Source organism: Centruroides vittatus, unplaced genomic scaffold, assembly GCF_030686945.1.
Source record: "Centruroides vittatus isolate TY-2023 unplaced genomic scaffold, ASM3068694v2 contig_1634, whole genome shotgun sequence".
In the NCBI taxonomy this organism is placed as follows: Eukaryota; Metazoa; Arthropoda; class Arachnida; order Scorpiones; family Buthidae; genus Centruroides; species Centruroides vittatus.
In genome coordinates this window covers 26,384-33,885 of record NW_027120992.1, presented here as the reverse complement: position 1 = coordinate 33,885, position 7,502 = coordinate 26,384, and the positions used below count along the sequence as shown (strand labels likewise).

General features: G+C 30.7%; 1 pseudogene; it reads left to right on the top strand.

Annotated features, from left to right (window-relative positions):
- Positions 1-3,374: 3,374 nt before the first annotated feature.
- The window catches only part of LOC136968845 (zinc finger protein 271-like), a 29,130-nt pseudogene continuing 25,002 nt past the window's right edge, over positions 3,375-7,502 (top strand).

The following is a 7,502-nucleotide window of genomic DNA, read 5'->3' as shown; positions in this document are numbered from 1 at the left end:
TAAGGCATTTTTATTAATTTGTGTATATTATATATTAATAAATAAATCGACTCCCCCTCCTGAAAAAAATGAGTTCGCACCACAGGTGCGGAGTGAATTCATTTTTCCAGGAGGGGGTGACGACTTATCCGAGTGTGGGACAACAAAAGTATGTCAACTTGTCCAGTACTGACGAGTTAAACGGTGTCGAGTAAATCGGAGTTTTTTTAACATTAATGCCTATGTAAGTCGGCCGGGACCACAGAAAAGTGACTACTTATCCGGACTCGACTGTATTTGTGTTCGGGCCTCTAATTCGCTTCAATCGGAAATCCGAAAGACTGGCCCTCTTTTTGTTATCTAATCTATTTATCAAAAGCAGATGCACGGGCCCAAAACAGTCGATTTTCCCAATATGTAAATTAGCATAACACACTCTCGGCTAAAGGTGGATATTATGTGTAAATTTCCCGACTTTCCCCAACTTTTTAAAATTTCCTTACAAATCTAGAATTTTAACAAATCTTCCCTTATCTTCTAAATCACACTCTATTTCCTACCTTTAGGGAATTTTTTAAATTATGGTTTCTATCGCAGAGGGATTCATTCCCATTCTGTTCAGGAATTTATTCCCGGAAAAGATTTAGACCACGTGCAGAAAGAAAACAAAAGAAACAGGAAGTAGTCGAAGACAATAGTGTAGTTAGTGGTCAAGGCTCTCGCCTTGTTTGGACGAATACTATTTTTCTTTCTTTCTTTTCTTTAGATTGAAGAAGACTGGGAAATAAACACTCAGAATTTTACTCTTCTAAGAAGTAAAAGTGAAGAAAGAAGACGAAATTTTGAAATGAAGTGAGCTGAAATTACACTAAAAGAATCTTCAAAAACAAGGTAAAAAGGAACGAACTCGAAACCCGTTTTCTGAGTAGCAGCGATTTTCTTCTTTTTCACGCTCATATTGATAATTCTAGTCCTTAGCTCTAACGGTTAGACAAAATCATGAAACGAAATTATACTTAAACGTTTGTAATGTAAAAATCAACTTTTCGTTAAATAATTAATATTATATAGATTTAATATTGGCACTTGTGCAGATTAGGGGGTACGGCTATTTCAGAGGTTTCTTCCATAAAATTAATAATTTCTAGACTAATTTGACTCAATTATGTCCAAAACACGTATAATTAGTTGGAAATTAGCGATATAAAATATGCTAGAAACAAAATATTGTCGGAATACTTACCGAGTGTACCCCGTTCGAAGACGCCATTGCTTAAGCACGATGTCGTCGCAGAGCGGTACATTAGATGGCGGACGCGTACGAAACGTGTCACGTGACATTTCTCGATTCCTTTCGGTTACGTGACTACTCACTCGTCTCGGCCACGCCTCGCATCTCTGACGTGTTTCCTGATAACTTAATCTCTCGGAGGAATTAGCTAAACTTTGGAGACATCACGTGATATATCAGTGACGCCATATTCCTATCACGTGATTTAACCTTTGAAGCAGTCCCCGGACTACAGGTTGATAAACTTTGCAGTATTTACGTTTCCGGTAATACCGTAACGTTCTACATCAAATCCTTCCCGAGTCAATTTTTAAAAACTAAAGTAATAAATGATCGAATTACTTTAAAATTCAAATGAAATTCCTGTAGTCCCTAAATTATTAAATAATTATAAAGTTGTTATCTAAATTTACAAAAAAAATATGATTTTTTTTCACTAAAGTTATATAACAATATTATACATATAATTTATGTAAGATATTGACTAATTACGTATAAAGACTTTTGTTTAGAAATAAAATGTTTTCATTAAAACAATAGATGAAACGTGTATTAGATCGGTAATCAGTGTCAACATTTTATCGTTAAATAATGTACAATTAATTTTCTTTTTGGTGTATATCAATTATCATTGTTAGAATTGATTATGCAGGAAAAAGTCTTTGATCAGCAGAATCGTTGGTTTTTTTTTTCTTCTTTTCGGTTAGAACGTTACTTTGAAGATCTGACCGAGAGGGTTTTTCTTATGTTTGGGTTAAATTTATTTTTGTTAGTTATTTCTTGAAAATTTCTATGTAACAAGTTCCAGTATTTTATCATTTGAAAGACTGGGTCAGTTCGTCCAATTGAAAGTTTTGTTGAGAGTTTTAAGAAGTTAATAATCACTGTCCTGGTTGTCATATAGGCCTATAACCGAGGGGAACTATTGATCGCAATAGTTCAGTGAAAAAATGAGCTTTCATAGATCAGTGAAAAAATGAATAGTTTGAATAGATCAGTGAAAAAATGAGCTTTCGAGATTTTTAGTTTTTTAAACTCTTAACCATAAAACGTCAAGAAATTGAGAAAAAAAGTTTGGAGGAATTTTTCTGTGTATATGAACGTTCGTGTAGGTGTGTGAAAGGCACTATTTTGTTCACCTTTTTTTGAAGCATGATAACTCATTCGCTTTTTCTAGAAAATTTCTGTATTAGGGGCATTGATGCTATTCAATTTTGGTGGTTAAAGGTCGAGGGGGTGAACAGACAAACGAGGGTCGGGTGTCATATCTCCAGTAGGGTCTAACTTAATAATGATTTTACTCGTTATTCCCATTGACATACTGAATTTTTTATGAAATTCATCCCTACCCTAAAAAGTAAGCTTGTTGCCGGGTAAGTTAAGAAACCCGTTGATAGATTTTTAATGAAGTAAGTGATAAAATTTAATAAAAGCATCTTTAATTAATTAATGTAATCATAGTTAAAATTCGAATACCAGAGAAGATTTCCGAAAAATGTATTGTAATGTTACTAAATGTGTACTCTGTTAATATCAAATAATTAAAGAAGGGAATTTATATATATTAAAAGATTTAGCGTAGAGAATAGAAATTTTAATCACTAGTACTAAATACTTTGAATATGAATTTGTCTGATATTTAAGATTGTTTTATTTTTTTCATTTAGCTGATTTTCATCTTGAAAATACAGAAAACAGAAACTAAAAAAGGAGAAGAACGAAATTGAATCCTGCAAAAATGAAATCCATTATTCACTCTTAATAATTTGTATTTTACAGGCTTGAACGTTGTGAATTCCTCTTTTTATGAAGTATTTTTAAAAAATACAATATTCGTTTTATTCGAATTTAACATAATACAATTATACATTTAACAATACAAGTGAATAGGATTATGAATAAAACATTCTAATGTTAAAAAAGTCAAATTAACTAGAATTTTATAGAATTTTTTAATGTGAGTTGTTATTACTTTCAGTTGTTCTTCGGATGAAACACAAAGTTCAGAAGAAATATTTTCCAAGATTATAGAAACAAATTATATATTGATAATGTTTTATTTGCATCGATGCTTTTCATAGTAAAATATAATTGAAGAAGCAGGAGAGAGACCTATTTCATGGAATAAGGATTAATGGAAAAAGCAGGAAGATATACAAACAGTTTTAAAATGTTTTACAGAAATTGTTTACTTTAATATGTTGTCTCTAATTACCTGTGATTGAAAGTATTAGTAATATGATATATTTATACTCGAACTTTATGATCTCTAAATTAGTTTTGTGGTTTGATACAGAAATCTACTTTTAGATATAAAAATGTTTATTTTTAGTTAAATATTAGTAGTGGTTAATTGTTGTTGTGATTGAAGAAAATTAATTGATTATAGACAGATAAAATGTTACTTAGAACAATTTTTTTAATTGCAGATAGAAGGAACCGAAAGAAACTTTCATGTAAATACTGCAAGAAGAATTTCAAAACGAAACAACATTGGCAAAATCATGAAAGAATACATACAGGAGAAAAGCCTTACACTTGTGATAAGTGCAAACAGAAGTTTATACAAAGGGGAAACTTAATTAGACACCTTCGCACCCACACTGGAGAAAAGCCTTACACTTGTGATGAGTGTAAACAGAAGTTTAGAAAAAGGAGAGACATTAATTAGACACCTTCGCACCCACACTGGAGAAAAGCCTTATACCTGTGATGAGTGTAAACAGAAGTTTAGAGAAAAGGGAACCTTAATTAAACATCTTCGCATACACACTGGAGAAAAGCCTTACACTTGTGATGAGTGTAAACGAAAGTTTTCAAGGAAGGATTACTTAGATAAACACCTTCGGATCCACACAGGAGAATAACTGTGTGAATGTCAATATGTCCAAAGAAATTCATTTGAAATATAGACCTAAAAACACATTGCAATATTAACACTTAGATATAATTTTCCTTCGAAACCTAAAATTTTTATTCGTGTATAATAATAAAATGGTTTAAGTAAAACTGGTTTAAAATTAAAATAGTTTTTTAACTTTTTTTTTCAATTTCCTGACATTTTCAACTAAAAAACATTACGATATTCATTCTCGGATGTAATTTCCTTCCAATTTTATAATTCTATAAAAAGCAACTCTTTTGTTGATGGACAGAACTCTGTATTTATTAGCACACTTGGTTTCAATAAAAAATGTATAGATTTCGAATTTGCTGAAATTTTCCATTTACAATTTGTAAACATACAGAACAGCGTTTATCATAAGTTTGTTTGAAACATGCTTTTATTTTAATGAATTTCATTATCATAACTTCATATCAATACCTGAATTGTTATAATACTTAATAATAAAAAACCGTTTTTTTAATAACAAAATGTCATAAAAGATGGCGCCAGACACAAATTAAATATTATTTTTAAATAACACACGGGAAAATTACGCAACTCATTGTATGAATTTTTTTGGGTTGAATTCGTCGAAATTGGTAAAAATCTCGGAGGGTCAAAGTTGATACGATTCCAGTACTTTACCGTGTTATATACACAAAAAGCCAGGAAAGTAAAATGGAAAATTGGTTCCGGTTCGCTACAAAGTAATATAAATGAAAGGTTAATTAATAATACAATTAATAAATACCCTTGTATTAACTAATTACAAATTAATACAAGGGTTCCCATTCGTTTTCATGTATTGAATGCATTAAAAAAATTTTTTTTCTTTATCCCTTCAATATTATGTACAGTACTATATATATATTAACCAATATTATATAGAGTATATATGCCATAACCAATGTTCAATCTAATTTTTTTTGTAGCTGAGCAGAACATACATTTCTCTGAGCAAAAAATTTTGCTGGGCATATAAAAAAAACTTATTTTTTCCTATAAAAATTAAAATAATTAATTATAAAGTAGAGATTAAAATTTATTTTAAAACATACTTCCATACAAAATATTTTCTTTTGCCAATGATTTAATGTATTTAATCGAAATATACGTAGCGATAATCATGTCGCAGACAGAGTGAGAAATAAGTAAACAACAATTAAAATCAGTGTGCACGCTCGTTTGCGCAGCACATAGATCCACGCAACTTAGAGGGAACATTGGCCATAACCTTTTATATAATTTTTAAAAAACATCATCCAATGTTTATTTAAGAGCAAAAAAAATGTGTAAATTTTAAATAACTTTTTTATATTTGAAAGTTTTAGCCATTCCCACAAACATTCATCAGCCCCTAAAGGTTCAATACCGACCCCGTCGGGAAATCCCAAATCAACACAATAGAATATATTGATATTTAAGAAAATATTTTAATTCTGGTTAATAGATCGCAAAGAAAACAATTGTAAATTACTTATCAGCAGTTTATAATAAATATAAATTATTCGCATAAATTTTATTTTGGACTCTACTTTTTCAACGAAACCAAAATACTTCTGGCTTTCAATGTCAAACGTCATAAGAAAGCTGCACAGCAGCGGCCGAATGGATAAAATCACTAAACAAAGATAGGCGGTCACCGCCAACGAGCTGAATACGTGAAATTTTCTGTGTTTTCATCAGGTTGGTAACAAATTACGTAATTTTTTTTCTCGTTGTTTTATCAGCAAGTGAACAATTTGGCCATTAAGATCAGCTGATTGTATCGAACACGTAGTTATAATTTTGTAGCCAACAATGACACGAATATGTTGCCATAAAGCTAACTAGGGTCAATTGAAATTCACGATTGAAGCAAAGGAATTAACACTTAGACGAAATTTAAAGCGATTTATATCAAAGTTAGATACTTAATTCTCCTAACTTTTTGATGCCAAATTTCGAAATTTGGCATCAAAAAAGCCAATCTGGCAACCCTGGCAGATCAACAGAGTGCAGTAAAGTATATAAACTACAGTAAGGATAGGAAAAGAGTTACTTGTCTAGTTTGGTCCATATTTGTTGAAGCTTTCTATGAGGCAACGTTTGAAGATTTTAAGATTGTCTCGTTCTGTGTGAGTTCACTTAGTGCCACGGGCCAGGTAATTAATTTGTTTGTGAAGTGTTAATGAGTTCTGAGTTGTCTTCCTGTTTCTCCTATGTAAATTGCTGGTTTTTTGCATGTACATTTTATTTCATATACCACTCCTACTTCGTCTAGTTTTTCGTTATTTTTAATTTTATTGATATAGATGTTGTTTTTAATTTTTAGTTTGGCTGCTAGTGCAGCTGCTAGCTGCTGAGGGGTGCAACTTAGACCAAAAGATTGCACCCTAAATGCATAGTAAAATAAAGAACAACGAAGATAAAACCCAGTAGTCTTTTTCTCTGATGAAATGCGGTCCAGATAAAATAACAACGATTGAACTTATCGTTCTTAACTGTGAAGTTTCATCAATTATTTTTTAAAAAGAAAGATCCTTTTTAAAGAAATTGATTTTTAAACAAAATGGTTTCTATTGTTTCAAGAAAATTTGTATCAGTTGAGTAATTATGTTTTCCACATTGTTAGCTGAGATGTTTCGGTGAAAACCACATTGAAGAATAACAAAATAGTTTTGATGGTATTACAGGTCAAACAAATTTTAACTTTATATAAAACAATGACTGGATATTACCTGGAATATAATTAGATTTTTTTAGTTCTGTGGTCGACACTTTGAGCTCGGCAAAACAAAAGAAATAATTAAATAATTTTGTTTTATTATTCTACAAGTAATATCAATATCTTTTTGTAAAACATGAAATGTTTTCGTGAAATTTTCTATTTCTGGTCCACACATTCTTTATTTATATATTTATTAATATTATTATTATCATTTATAAAATAGCATATTTATATCGATTTCAAGTAACTGGAAATTATCTCCACTAAATATTTTAAGTTGGTTCGTAGCCAAGTGATTAAATAGAACTCTGAGATATTCTCTAAACTCGCGTTTTCCGAAGAAAATGAACATCTATCGTTCCTTTAAAACCACGTGACTACGGATCGACCCATGACATCACGTGTCTCGATATAAAGTAGCGAAGCTCCGCGTATCAGGTAGAAACACGTTTATTCTTCCAAGCTGACCTTTTAAAAATGGCTAGAAATATTTAAAACTACCGTGAATCAACAAGTAACTACTGAAATGATTTTAAAATTTTATATTTTGTACTATTATCTATTTTGCCTTTCTTTGTTCCATTATTACCTTAAAACAATGCAATTAAACCCTACGAGTGGTTAATGGATAGAAT